Source organism: Epinephelus fuscoguttatus, linkage group LG7 (assembly GCF_011397635.1).
Source record: "Epinephelus fuscoguttatus linkage group LG7, E.fuscoguttatus.final_Chr_v1".
Classification (NCBI taxonomy): domain Eukaryota; kingdom Metazoa; phylum Chordata; class Actinopteri; order Perciformes; family Serranidae; genus Epinephelus; species Epinephelus fuscoguttatus.
The window spans coordinates 12,950,660-12,966,800 of record NC_064758.1 but is presented as its reverse complement, the minus strand read 5'-3'; positions in this window follow the sequence as shown (position 1 = coordinate 12,966,800).

Below are 16,141 nucleotides of genomic sequence, written 5' to 3'. Positions count from 1 at the left end.
AATTTTTTCTAGCTAAAAGTCAGTACATTACAGTACTATTTAGCTGTACATATATCCCAGCAAAATGTTATGATGATCAATTTAAGAAGTTATTAGCAGTCAGGTAAAAGTCATTTGTGAAATCTGTAGTGTAGCCTTGTCACAGGTGCAACCATTCCAGCAGCATGAGTGACAAAAATCTAAGTGTATCTTCATCTCTATTTAAAGCTACAGCTAGGCGTGAGTTTCTTCTCTAGGTTTAATCTTGGGGTTAAGACAATAACTTTTTTAGCTTTCTTTTTTACTAGCATATCCAAATAGTGATGAGACGATCCAATGCGAGCTGATGAGAACCTGCATCAGGGACACACTTGTCCTATGATGTAGGATGTAACACACTGCCCCTTGGTGAAAACATTTTTTTTAGGTGGCCGCACTACTAGAGGACAATGTTGTGAACAAGAATGCACTGGTAAATTAAAGCAGCGCCTGGACTTGAGTCAGAATCAAGGCACAAATTTGTACTCAACTTGACAAAATTAAAAAGGCTTGCAACTCAACTTGGACTTTCACACCAATGACTCATGACTTCACTTTGACTTGAGCCTTCTGACTTGAAAATACCTGATACTTTCCTCCAAGCCCAAAGATTAAAAAAGTATGTTATTTATAAAGTGTGTCCCTTCATTTCCTTAATCAACTAACATTAACGCTATTCATTCCAAGTCAACACTCAATTCCCAGAACCAATTTGATAGCAATCAATCAAGTTGCAGGAGACATAACTTACAAAGGTTACAATATTGTAACCATATTAGCACAGGTGGAGCCCTCTACTGGACTGTTTGGGTAGTGCACCTCTAATCACGAACACACATTCACACGCTAAGAAAAGCATAAATGTAGCCGGCAAATCAGGACATTCAGACCCCACAGTATATAAGGAGCTGGTTTCCCACCAACAGACATCCTACACCTTCTGCAGTGAGTGGCATAGGAACGACAAGATCCTTCGGTAGAGTGCCCCATGTTTGCTAATAGAACTAGGGTTACAATACTGTAACCTTTGTTCCATCTCAAACAGGTTCCACTCTCTACTTGACTCGATGGGCACAGGTGGTGGAGACCAATGAATAAACACCCTGTCATAACATAACATCGACCCAGCCATGCTGATCCTGACTGGCTAAAGGTAAGTTGCCATCGCCTTCCCAAAGAAATGGGGGATGCCACCATTTGAGTCATTTTTTCATATCCAGATGCCAAGCGGCAACCTGAGGCTATCAGGTATTACTGACAACCGCTCTTGACTCCTGAGGGATGCGATGGAGGGGAGGAATAGTGCAGAGCAGCTTTCTTGGCCATGGCGTGTGACCCAAGGGGGGGTCATCTTGTGGCACCAGGGAGAAACATTGCAGGCAGTGGGCGTTACCCCGGCTGGCAAACAGACCCACTTCCGTTTTCCCAAACCAAGTCCAGATCTACCTCACTACCTCATAGCTGTCAAGTCTCCCGTTTTGGCCGGGAAACTACCGTATTTTACCCCTCTTTCCCGTCGTCCTCCCGTATTAGTATTTTCCCGTAAATCTCCCGTATTATAATTTTTTTTTAAAAAAAACAACAACATTCCTGTGCCTCTCCAAACTGAACTCTGTCACTAGCCTTGCGAGAACTGCCACCTGCAGTAGCCTGGGTGGCAGTTGTTGCGAGGTTAGTGTTAGGTCAGCGGGTCTGTCATGTAAAATCAACCACTCTGGCCCAGCCCACAAATACACTCCTTCCAAAAAAGTGTTAAAGGATGCAAAGTCTGCAACAAATCTGTATAATAAGTCATTAGTGAATGCCAGAGAGCCACATGAGTGAACATGAGAAATTAAAAGAAAATGTGTAATGAAAATAAAATGTAAATGTTTAACTTAAAGACAAGCAATTTGAAATGAACAGTAAATATGTAATGTGTTGACTTGTATATAAACTGACAACATGTAAAATAAATAAATGTGCTTCATATTCCCTTTTGTGTTTTCATTTAGGCTGTATTATAACGTAGGGGTGGTGGGACGGTTTGTGGCGGGTGCCAGAAAATTTCCTTTATTTTCAAATCCAAAACTTGACAGGTATGCTACCTTGGGGTGAAGCCTCCACTTGTTTGGTAGGGAACATCCCTCGACATGAGGTTGGCACCCCTGTTTTCCAGTCCTGCAACATGAAGAGCCTTCAGAGATAGCAAATGCTCTGAGACCCACAACCACAGACTCTCCACTATCCTCAACAGGGCAACAGACTGAACACCCCCCTGCCTATTAATGTAGGCCACTGGGGAGAATTTTCAGTCCTCACCAACAGGTGCTTCCCTTTGTCAGAAGCCTGAAGAGTTGGAGGACCAAAACAATGCCTGTAGCTCAAGGAAGTTGATGTGTTGGACCACTGTCGGAGGCCAAACACTAACCACTGCTCTTCCCAAGCAAGTCCCTCATGACCTTATCAGGGATGCTCCGTGAACACTGCGGCATAAGTCACTCATGCCATCAATGTTCCCTGCAACAGATGTCATATATATCCCCATATATACTGTAGGGTTTGCACGTATTTGGGTATGTATGTACTACATTACGTTTATGCCTTTTTCAGTGTGTGAATGCATGTTGGCGCTCATAGGAGTATTTGCCAAAGAGTCCAGTCCAAGGTGGAGCCTGTATGAGACAGTACGTTAAGTTACTGAAAAAAGTCAAAGGGAAACAAATTACAGCATGTAAAATGTGCAGGTTGAAAATTACTGACAGAGACGCAATTTCCAACTTCATCTGACATTTGAAGTTGCAAAAAAAAAACAGCAAGTCAAGGCTGATGTTAACGAAGTTAGCAAGCTAATATTAAACTAACAAACAACAGGCTGCTCTCATGCACTGTGTGTACATTTTCCTCCAATAAGTAATGCAACAAAATTGTTACATATCCCATGTAATCATGAGCCAGTAATTCAAGCATTACCCATAGATTTTGGACGGCTGCAATTCACATGATCAGTGTGCTGACCTGAGTAAAGAAGGTAAGCGGTCCAGACAGGAGAATGTACCTTAAAATGACTCAAATTTCAAACACTTCCGAACACCAGTCTCCTGGAGGAAAGTCCTGTGTTTTGTGACTTTCCTCCAGGAGACTGGTGTTCGGAAGTGTTTGAAATCTGAGTCATTTTAAGGTACATTCTCGAAATGTTTCTTAACCACAGTAACTTAACTTGCCTAAACCTAAAAGACACCCAACCATGGTTCTTTTCCTATACCTAACCAAAGTAACTTTACTTTCATAAACATAATCTATGTAACCATACATTAATTACGTAACTTAATATTAACGATCTAATGTCATTCATGGAGTGCCAATTCACTGGATATCACACAGACTGTTGTGTATGCATTTTCGTAGGATATCATATGAATCTTTGTATGAGGATACATCGAAAAGCTAAGTAATATTTTTTTTTAACAAACTTGTCTTAAAAACGAATACAAATTTCAAAAAACATTCATGATTTTGGTAAATGTAACATATTACTCTGTTGTTTTTGGCATTACATTTGGTGAACAGTGCATTATGACTTGTTTAAGACTTGAAACTCAAAGTTTAGGGCTGGGACTTGACTTGGGAACTGTCAGTCTTGACTTGGGACTTCATTTGAGACTTGACTTTCTTGTCTTTGGACTTGACTTGGCACTTGAGTGCAAAGACTTGGGGCTTACTTGTGAGTGTGGTTATTATAGGAGCATGTTAAAAGAAACCCACCTACAGTATTTGCAAACGTAAGATTTCATTTATTATTGGCTCATCTTGAGATATTTTCAAAGGGTTACAAAAAGGACAAACAAAATAGCTACTTCCTGTTATTACGATTATTAATTTAATAGTTCACAGCTGAAGTTATCAAGTTGAGATGTCTAATAGCTGAGCTGCAGCCTGTAAGATGCTTGACATTACTACACATTGTAGTTCTGTGTAATGATTAGAATCCATGACATAATTCCTGCATATTTTGCTCTCCATACTGTATTTCAGAGCTGTTTGTCAGCTCTGGGGACTCTGTGACTGTGTCTACATACACTGGGTGTGTCCGCTTCATTGACTAAATACCCAGACTGAGTACCCAGTCAACTTCTGACAGGTGAAAAGTGACTCAATGTGGATGAGGGTGTGGGCCTTACGCCGGATTTTCACTGGATGTGTGTCCGTTGCGGAACGGCAGCGCTGGTTATCCGCTGTGTGCTCCGCCGTCCGTCAATACCCACCGGCTGCGTTTGCTGTGAGTTGTGGTGCAGCTCCGCCGGAAGACATCTGTGCGCTGCCATGATTAATATCTCCTCGTCCATGGTGTTCACGGGGTGAAATGACGTCTGAAAACCTCTGACCTGTTGACTTCAGGCCTGCCTCTGCCCATTATGTAGTTTTTAAGGTGTAGTGCAGGGAAATATGATACGCCGTGAACACTGTGTATTTTATTTTGAAAATTAACCGGATGTTTTATTGTGTTTCTGTGCACGACTTCCTGCCCCACACGTTCTGCTCTGTGCTGAATTGCTGCGTTGTGCTCCGGCGCCCGGCAAAAATAGAAGTCCTGCGTATCTGTTGCGGAGGGCTCCGGAGTGCCGGAGCTGAGACGGAGCCGGAACACAGCACAGCCGCAGCCGGTGGAAACACACACATTGACTAGAATGGAATCCTATCGGCTCCGCTGCCGTGCCGGAGCAGAGACGCAACCAACACGCATCTGGTGGAAATTGGCCTTTATAGTGTCCACCATTTAAAAAAAAACAAGAGTCATGCAATTTTTACAACCTCTAATGTCATGCATAGTAAAACATGACCTTTCATGCTTGATTTGTATGTTATATCAACACCTCCCTGTCTCTCCACTAATTTTTGAGCACAAGTATTTCCCACGCATTTGAGCAGTGCTGAGGATTTGCACGTTCACTCACAGAAACTGGGGTGGTAGCCAAGATGTGACATCGTAATGCTTTAGTATGTCTGAAAAGCAAATAGGTGAGTAAAAGCAAGTTCTATTCACTTCACATGTTGTGACAGTCAGTGATGGATGTTACTTCATGCATCGGCTGACTGTTCCAACAGCAGTCCAACAACTTTCACTCATTGTATTGTATTAGGATATTTCTTGTGCCTCTTTTTTGTTTGTCTGTTTTGGCTCACAGCAGTGGTGGAGAGGGTACTCAGATCCTTTACATGAGTAAAGGTAGTGGTAATGAAGTGTAAAAATAATCCATAACAAATAGAAGTCCCATATTCCAAATACCACTGAAGTAAAGATACTGTGATCATGTAAATAGCAAAATCTACATAATCAAAAGTAAAGCAACAATTTATTGTTTGCATTTATTTATTTATTTTTGCATTATTGGATAGTTATTACTGATGTATAAAGATATAAACAGGATTTTAATGCTGTAGTTGGCAGACATAGAGACTAACTACTTTATATTTTTGGGCAACGTTGGATTACCTATTGGGCAAAACAGGACAAATTTCCTCAAGCCATGGAACATGGAAATATGTCAAAATGAGGGACTGTCATGCACAAATCAGCAACGTTAGCTAGCTAAGTAGTTAGCTACTGAGACATCAGCGTACAAGCAATTCCTTGTATTATGCTTGATTTTAGTTTAGTTGTTAGGCTATAATTAGGTATACTGTTTTTTAAATGACAAAGATGACTCAGTTTTAAATGACATTAAATACCTGTTCACTGTTAAATGCAAAACACTGAAGGGTAATAAGGTGCAATAAGAGGTTCAGCATTTTTTCAGCTCAGGTGCCTTAGGTTGTGTCCGGTTGCTATGATACTGAATATCTGCGGAAGTAAAAATGCCTACACAAGGTAGAGTACCTACTTGCTCTGGATGAAGGGAAGGCTGAAGCATGTACTGTAGGGAGATAGGACGGACCTGCTGGACTGTGTGGGTTTAGTATTCATTTCTCCTCCATTGCTGCTGTTGTTCAGTGATGGGACGATGGGTCTTTGTGGTATTTGTTCCCCCTCCGCTCTGATTGAACAGCTCGGTAAAAAGTGACAGTGAAGCGCAGCTGCAGCACGCATTACCCAAAGTTGAAAATCTGTCAACTCTCAGTGGCAGAGACGGCCAGCGTGCTCAGCACCTTGCGCAGCTGGCATTTGTAGCATAGTGTAAATACATGTGGTGTAATGAAAAAAAAATAAATAAATAAAAATCATGAACATAGAGCTTGTGGTGGTTGCTTGCCATCCCCCGGGACTGGATTGTCAGTACTGCAATATTGCAGTTGCTGCGACAGCCCTAGTTACAGTTGATTGCATTCTGCAACCTCAACACTAGATGCCACTAAACACTAGACCTTTAAGTACAGTACTTGAGTAAATTGAGTTACGACTGACCTACAGTTATATGTAGTGAGGACTACGCTTGTAAGATAACCTGTCCCCTTACCTACTTGAAAAAATGTTAGTGGATCCATTTTTTTTCACCCATCCCTATCATCTTGAGTCCTAAAAACTGGGTTAGAATATAGAAATCATTGGTAATGAGAAGCTTTATGAGAACCAAAGGGCTTCTCAAGTGAATTTAGGAACAGGGTAGAAAGCATCTCAGTAGTCTCATTGTCATTTTTTAGACTGACTCACCCAACACAGTTATTACAGCCTGTGCTCTTTTCTTATTGGTGCCTGAAGGCAAAGCTTGTTTTCGCCACTGCCAGCAGAAAGCAGGTTCAGGCAAGGTATCAACAACTTGCCAAGTATGAAACCAGTTTGATTTGACTACCAATGAGATAAAGGGAAAGTATCTCTGAAAAGGGTTATGGGTAGATTTAATACTTGTCAGAGCCTGTCTTCATGCAGAGGCTGTATAGAGTCTTGCAAGAAACAAAAGATAATCAAAGACTGATCCTCATAAAAAAGTAATCAATGAAAATCTCACCTAAACAGGTAATAGTAGTGAATAGTAGGACACACAAATCCATCTTAAGTCAGCATTAATACTCTTTAGACTTTTTTTCTATCAAGAGTGGAAAGAGATCATGCAGAATACTCTGAGCGTGCAGAGTTAACACATGTTGTTGGGGGTGTGTAAGGGTGTGAAAAGGTGTGGAGGCATAGATCATAAATAAGATATGCTCATTCCAAATCACCATGACTGTGTAGCAAAGTACAGTAACTCAAACAGGTTGTGCAGAAACAAAAGCTACCAAAGGAACTTCATTCAAAGCTGACAGCAACCCTGTGTTACTAAATAGAATTGTCACTGGAATTGTCATATATCCAGCCAGATGACAAAAAAGAAGTCACTGGTTAATTACTAGACGCGACGCTGTCGCGACGACTGGTAGGTGTATTGTTTTCACTTTGTGAGTCAGTGTGTGTTTGTGTATGTGTGTCATCATGGTGAAATGTGGTCTTGGTGACACCTATTGTAACGGGAAATACTGCAGATGCTGTTTTGAGTATTTTGCCAGGTGTTTATATGTCCGTCTGTCTGTGGACAGAATTTGTCAACGCAATAGCGTCACTACCGTGCAAGATGCAGTCATAAACTTTTACAGGTGTGGAGTTGAGATCAAAATGAAGGCCGAGTTGGAGGATGGGTGTGGTCAGACCAACAGCGTTGGTAGTAGTTAAGGGGCTATTGCTTACTTTTTGCCCCTTGCCCACATGAGATTCGATCATGTTATCCCATCACAAGACGATCTCAAATATTTGCCCCCATGAGTTTTTGTAGATATTTAGAAACTGACGAAATTATGAACTGTGTGTAATATGTGATGTTCTAATAGAGTTAAAGTTTGTGTGCCTCCAAACTGGTCTTCCAGGTGTCCACATTATAAATATCAAACACAAGTGTTATTCAATTTGTTGACTTTTGCTGCAAGGAAGAGTATTGTCCTGTTTTTGATCCAGGATGCTTCTCCAGCAAAAAAGTTGTGACACAATCTGGTTCCCTAAACCAGCTTAGCCTCTCTTAGTCTCTGCACCTTCTTAGCCTCTCTTAGTCTCTGCACCTTCTTAGCCTCTCTCTTAGTCTCTGCACCTTCTTTCTTGCACATCAGTTTTCCTGTAACCATGGAACTTGTTAATATATTTATTCATCTGATGATCTGTATCTACTGTAAGGGGTGATACTGGTCGGGGACTGATATTCGGTGAGTTCCATCTGCGCTGGAAAGTTTGATTTTTGGTGAGTTTTCAGTAGGAAATTCGTGGAATGAAGTTGGATTTCTGACTCAGGAGGCCAGGAGAACCAACCCTGATCTTGAAATTCAAGATGACTTCTTCTGTCTAATTTATTCAATTCAGTTTTATTCATAAAACCCAGTATCACAAATCACAATTTGCCTCAGAGGGCCTACAGCATAAAACATAAAACATCCCTCTGTCCTTGGACCCTCATAGCAGATAAGGAAAATCTCCCCAGAAAAATGTCTCTATGTCTCACTAAATCATTCATACAGATACTGTGGACGGCACGGTGGTGCAGTGGTTAGCATTGTCACCTCACAGCAAGAGGGTTCCTGGTCCACATCCCAGGGTGGGGGAGCCCTTCGGTGTGGAGTTTGCATGTTCTCCCTGTGTCAGCATTGGTTTTCTGTGGGTACTCCGGCTTCCTCCCACAGGCCAAAGACATGCAGGTTAATTGATGTCTCTAAATTGGACGTAGGTGTGAATGTGAGTGTGAATGGTTGTTTGTCTCTATGTGTCAGCCCTGTGATAGTCTGGGACCTGTCCAGGGTGTACCCTGCCTCTCACCCAATGACCACTGGGATAGGCTCCAGCCCCCCACGACCCCCAAGAGGATAAGCGGTTACGGAAAATGCTTGACTGAATGAATACACAAACTATCCAATTACTGTCCATGGACATGTTGCTAGAGTGTTTGAACACTTAAGGTATAGTGTAATCCATTGTTATAAACTGGTACTGCTACAATGGCTAAACTGGATAGAACTGTTATTACTAACAATATTCTAGTTTTCTGACTTGTTGAAATGGAACATGAACATTTCATGCACCTGTGCCTTCTGGCTGATAATCATTGTTGCAGTGTGTACCATTGTATTTTCCCAGCTATGTCTGTGACACACTTTAAATCACAGCTGTGTAAATGAAAATCAGGGTCCTATGACTAACACCAAACTGTCTGATGCCAAAGAAATGAGCGACTGATGAGATTTGCTGACTATAATGTATTAGTAGTGTTTAGTTCCCATGAGAGGAACTGGAAGAACAAGGAGGAAACCTGCTCTGTATCCTTCATAAAATCAACAAGTACCAACCGTCCCAGCCACCGTTCAGTTCATCATCATTGTCGGTTAAAACGAGCGCAGCAGCATAATCTGCAAATGTGCCCAGCACAACAGAGGTTGAGAGTGATCTTTAGTCATTTGAGAGGCACGATGAGGATTAAGGGAAGACAACCTCTGGGGTGCTAGTCCTGACTTGTGCTCTTTCATTCTTACTGGCAAGATTTAAGGCAAGAGTCCTGCAGTCATTCCAGACTCCAGACTTTTATTACAGTTAATTACAGATTTTTTACAGAGTGTCCAAATTCCATGAATCCATATAAAATGACATACTACTATCATATCATATCATAAGATTCCTCATTTGATGCAATCACGCCACGAAAATTGTATTTGGGGTATATTTGGCATTTTACATGTCTGCTAATCATGTTACATTTGTACATTTCATATCTGTCATATTAACATTTCTAAAGTGATACTGGAATCAATGAAATCTCCTTGCACAGCCACAGATCGTCAGGTGCTGGTAGGCAGCAGAAACGTAAATCATAAGACATGCAAAAAATCCTCCGCACACTGACATAGACTTTACTATCGAAATTTATTGAAGGGAACAACGCGTTTCGCGTTTAGCGTCATCAGGTTCACCTCATCAGGTCTGACCTAAGCATTCTCAGGTGTGTTTAAATGTTTGCTGGTCACATGACCAATTTCGTTTTTTCTTTTTTTTTCTCTGTTTGTCTAAGCAAGACTCAAAAAAATATACAAAAACAATACAATTACATACATCATGAAGTTGAAAAAGTATGCATCAACCATGGTATAAGTTTCAATGCATGAATAGCAAAGTCTACTTACATAATCAATATTACACAAAGCGAGGATAAGAGGTAGAATTACTACAAAGTACTCTATCCTAGCTTGAGACCACCAGTACCTATATACAAATACCTTTATGCAGAGGAACCATATAACAGGACATGAATAATACACAGTGGTGGAAAAAAGTTTTCGGACACCCTTAAAATTTTACACAATCTCAAATATTATCATGAAATATTTGTGGAAAAATCTTTTTTGTGTTTCAAAAGGTGTGGCTGCATTAGACAGATACAAACAAATACAAATTATATTTTTTTGTTTATTGTTTACAAGAAAAACTAACAAAACTAAATTCTTGACAGTTTCAATATGTCAGTTCTCAACATTGTCGGTATCAAAGTCAACAAATAACAGAGAATGTGTTCAAAACTGAACAAAAAATAAATAAACCATCACATCATCAAATTAATATTTAGTAGTCCTGCCATTGGCACGTAGTAGAGCTCTAATCCTGGCTGGCATGTTCCCCACGAGCCTTTCTCACTGTTGAAGGGTAATCTTGTCCCATTCTTCTTGAATTACTGCTTTTAATTCTTCTAAATTCTTTGGTTTATGCTTTGAAACAGACCTTTTGATAATCCACCACAGATTTTCAATGGGGCTCATGTCCGGGGATTGAGCTGGCCACTCTAAGACCTGGATACTGTGCTCCTGCAGCCAAGTTCTACTGGCCTTGGATGTGTGGCAAGGGGCATTATCTTGTTGAAACATCCAGTTTTTACCTCGACGGAACAGTGCACGCGCAGAAGGGAGCATGTGGGTTTCGAGAATGGTACAATACTTGGTAGAGTTCAATGTGCCATCACAGACAGTGAGATGACCAACACCAGCAGCACTCATGCATCCCCAAACCATGATACTGCCTCCACCATGCTTGACAGTAGGTACTGTACATGCTGGAGATAATGCTTTGCCTGGCCTTCTGCATACCCTTACCAGCTCAGTAGCCTAGTGGTAGAGTGTCCGCCCTGAGACTGGGAGGTCGTGGGTTCGATCCCCGGCCAGGTCATACCAAAGACTGTAAAAATGGGACCCATTGCCTCCCTGCTTGGCACTCAGCATCAGGGGTTGGAATTGGGGGGTTAGATCACCACATGATTCCCGAGCGCGGCACTGCTGCTGCTCACCGCTCCCTCAGGGGATGGGTCAAATGCGGAGAACAAATTTCACACACTCAGGTGTGTGACAATCAGTGGAACTTTAACTTTAACTTTAACTCACATTAGTAGGAGGAAGATAAAGCTGGAAACTGGACTCATCTGACCACAAAATCTTCTTCCAATTCCTGGCTGTCCAGTTCTTGTGTGCCTGGGCCCAACGACGCCGGGCTAACCTCTGTCTCTCATTGATCAGGGCCTTCTTGATAGCCTTGTAGGACCTTAAGCCATGATCTAAAAGTCGGCCACGTACAGTGCGGGTGGAACACTGGACACCAGTTTGGTTTGACCACTGCTGCTGAAGCTCCTGTGATGTCATTCAGTGGTTTTGCCTGCACATGCGGATCAGGATGCAGTCATTTCTTGCTGAAGAAACCCTTGGATGCCCAGATCTTGGTTTGTCTTCCAAGCTGTTGGTTCGTCTGTATTTCTGCAGAGTGTATCCAACTGCTGAAGGACTGCATCTGCACTTCCTGGCTATCTGGCGGCAGCTGTACCCTTCCTGGCTGAGAATCTTTATCTTCAGGCGTGTTTCCTGCGTTAGGTTCCTTGTTTTAGCCATTTTTGTGTCTGAAGAACTTTCAAATGTGCTGGCTTTATGTAGACACGAAGCTTGGCAACAAAAATTGTGTCTTTTAATAAAAAGAATGACCTTCATCGGCTGTGACTGTACTAAAAGAAATTGCACTTGAAGACCTAAGAGTGATTCTTAATGCAATATTTCACAAATGCATGGGGTGTCCGAAAACTTTTTTCCACCACTGTACATTAATAATATATATCCTGCAAGTCTCTCCTTTACTCACTACTCCGCAGATAGTGCAGGCTTGACTTTCCCTACGTAGGACAGTACAGCTTTCCTGAGCTTTCCCTTTATGTATCCTATGGGGCAAAAAAGAAGAAAAAACAGGTTAAAGAAAACAACTCAAATCCTGTGAATCATTCATTCCAAAAGGTTCAACAGTAGACAGTTCATTAATCCAAAACGCTTCCCTTCTCAGGAGCTGCTTAATGATGTTCCCCCCTCTGGGGTGTCTTTCCACTCATGTAATTTATGTGCTTATTTGCCCATGTGGCTTGATGTATGTTGGCCAAACAAAGCGTAATCTGAAGTTGAGGATTGCTGAGCACAAAGCGGCTATCAGAAATAATAATTTTGATTACGCCATCGCAAGACATTATAAAGATAAAAATCATGGTTCTACAGCTTCCCTTAGATTCATTGGAATTGAAAGAGTGTTGCCTAATCCGAGAGGGGGGAACATCGTTAAGCAGCTCCTGAGAAGGGAAGCGTTTTGGATTAATGAACTGTTGAACCTTTTGGAATGAATGATTCACAGAATTTGAGTTGTTTTCTTTAACCTGTTTTTTCTTCTTTTTTGCCCCATAGGATACATAAAGGGAAAGCTCAGGAAAGCTGTACTGTCCTATGTAGGGAAAGTCGAGCCTGCACTATCTGCGGAGTAGTGAGTAAAGGAGAGACTTGCAGGATATATATTATTAATATATATTATTCATGTCCTGTTATATGGTTCCTCTGCATAAAGGTATTTGTATATAGGTACTGGTGGTCTCAAGCTAGGATAGAGTACTTTGTAGTAATTCTACCTCTTATCCTCGCTTTGTGTAATATTGATTATGTAAGTAGACTTTGCTATTCATGCATTGAAATCCTTATGTTTTTAACTTATACCATGGTTGATGCATACTTTTTCAACTTCATGATGTATGTAATTGCATTGTTTTTGTATATTTTTTTGAGTCTTGCTTAGACAAACAGAGAAAAAAAGAAAAAACGAAATTGGTCATGTGACCAGCAAACATTTAAACACACCTGAGAATGCTTAGGTCAGACCTGATGAGGTGAACCTGACGACGCTAAACGCAAAACGCGTTGTTCCCTTCATTAAATTTCGATAGTAAAGTCTATGTCAGTGTACGGAGGATTTTTTTGCATATCTTATTTCTAAAGTGATGTTAATCATGACTCTGAGCTTCTATTCATCAGGATCAGGGGACAGTGGATGGTGAGAGACCTTAGTGAGATGGCTGCCAAGCAGCAGACAGCAGCAGACAACTATTGGAGACCAACAAATAACATAAGCGGGTGCTTTTTAATGAGAGGTTGTACCATTTACAGCTGTGTTTGTAGCGATCAGACTGGGTATTTTGTACGTAAACATAACCACATGTTAACCACACCATTGTCACAACATAAAATTAAAATGTTAAAATGTAACACAAGATTAATTTTCAACATATCTGCTACATAGAAAATGTACAAATTTAACACAGCTGTGGTTTGCAGAAACGTACAAAGCCAACTTTTATTCTGGCAATTGGGTTGCATTTTAGACATACAGTAAGCATGAGTATAACTGATAGCTGACAGAAAAGGGCTGCTCACTCTGTGAAAGTGACTCAAGTGGCATGCAGTTAATTGCTCACTACCTGTAGCTAAATCTCTTTAACCTTTTGTGATATGTCAAAGGAGGAATGAGTTATGATTGAAGGGTACACAGAGAGTCCAATGCACTCATTTCAGATATGCGTAAAGGTGTGGTTTTACCTTGAGGTGGTTGGCATTCTTTTTTGTTAGAGCTGGCCCATTAGTTCCCCGAGGAAACCAAGCCTTAATATAGAGCTGGGGTGGAGATAGCAGAAATCAAAACTAACCATCAATCAGTCAACCAACCTCATTTGAAGTGTACAGTATAGTAAATGCCAAAGTGAAAGATGATGAGATGACAACTCATAAAAAAGAGATATAGTGTGTATGATGGGACAGGACCAGTTTAGAGTTGGTTTATGTTTGACAAGTTTCATTGCTTAACACAACCTCTGCAGCATATAAACCGACACTTTTTTGTCTTTTCCAAAAGGAGTCATAAAAAAACTCAGTGGTGTCAAACCAGTCCAAACCTGTCCTTAATACTCTGTGTAACATCAATCATTCATTCTTTCAGTCATAAAATCCAATTTTGTGTGCGAGTAGGTAGAGTGTTTAGGTAGAAATTCCTACAGAGACGTGAGGACAAAACTAACAAGATGGCAAGCACACAGTTTATTCCCATTTATGAAATTTCTGGTGTGCAACATGTTAAAAAAACCAAAGAATAAATAGGCCCTCGATCCAGAGATAAGCCTGAGGGCTTGTTCACTGAGATAATCCCCACTGAGGTGAATAACCATGGGAAAAGAAGAAATAATGAGTAAGATGTATCTCAGATGAGGACTGCAGGGTGAGATTCCATGGGGTGTGGGCCAGGGTGAGGCCTTGTTGGAAAGGTGCTTAGCATACATGCCACCATGACTAAAAAAGCACTCTCAGCAGTTGGAGCATTTGCACGATTTATTTTACCATTCTGGTTTGCCAATATCAACAAACAAATGGATGAAGAGTCACATAAACAGTCTGTCAATGTGATTCAACTGTTTATGACATCATTTTTTCAAAGAAGCATTGTACTGAATGTTTGTGCTTGTCTCTTGAGCAACCTTTACGAAAATCATCAGGAGAGCACTCTGTGCACAGCATGATGCTACTGATATTCCACCAGCAAATCCTTTTATAAAAATTGTCACAGCTGTCAAAGACACATTAAGCAGGACATTTTACAGTGTGAAAACTATCCTGTTAGTGCTCTGGAGTACAAACACTGTAATGGGGACAGTGTTTCTAAGGTTTGGTTGAGACTGCAGGCAAATCAGATTTGTTTCTCAAATTAAATCTTCATGACCCATCTCCACTGTGATTTGCAAGTAATCAGAGCAAAATTGTGTGTCCAGATATCACCAACCTGCATGGGTCGCTATTCTAATGCAACTACAGGATGCTGCGATGTTGCAATCCCAACAATTAACGCAAATTCAGCCAATCACTGTTCTGCGTGACCTTGCAGTTTTATCCAAATAAATGCAATTTAACCACAACTTTGACTATTTAAAAAGGGTAAAATCTAATTTCGATTAACAGCTGTACACAATATTGATTTACTGACTTTATCATGAGGCTACTGCTGCAGGACCCATGTTTTGTGCTCGGGACAGTCACAGTCAGCGTTGCCAGGTGTACAATTTTTTTGTGAGCCCTGAAGGCATCTGTTCCCATGTGACATGTTTTCAGCCAATCGCACTTTGCTTAGCGTGAGATACGGGTGACGTTTGCATAGACATACAGTATAAACGTAGACACCGCATCGAGCGCTGAGCAGTACGTCAACGTCGCCGCCATATTGGATGCGGCAAGGCTGCGCTGTAAACTAATACAAGTAAATGGACTTAATTTCATAAAGCACCTTTCTACAAAGAAATTTACGTTAATGCCTCTTGTTTATTCATTCACACACGCACTAATATACTTGTTAGGCACCAAAAACAATGTATTTGATCTTCTCAGATGGCTAAGATAAGAACTTCATTGATCCCACACAGGAGTAATTCACCTTACATCAGCTATAGAGAACAAGGTAGTGCTGAAAAACAATACACAGTATATATATATATACATGATATGTAGGCTACACATATACATACATGTACATATATATCTATATATATATATATAGATATATATGTAACCCTGCAGTAAATGTTCTGTTATAATGTCAATGTCAAGTTAATGGCATGTTTGGGATTGAATGAGTATAGGTAGGGGGGCGGGGGGTGAGTGTGACCGGGATGGGGGCTGTGTGAGTGCGCATGCTGGTGTGTGTAGGAGCGAGCTGGAGGAGAGAGCAGGAGTGCACAGTTGGAGTTACAGCTAAGTTCTTGTTTGTTGGCTGTTTTGGCGTGGTTACAGCCAACAGTAACCTGTATATATATATACTGTGTATTGTTTT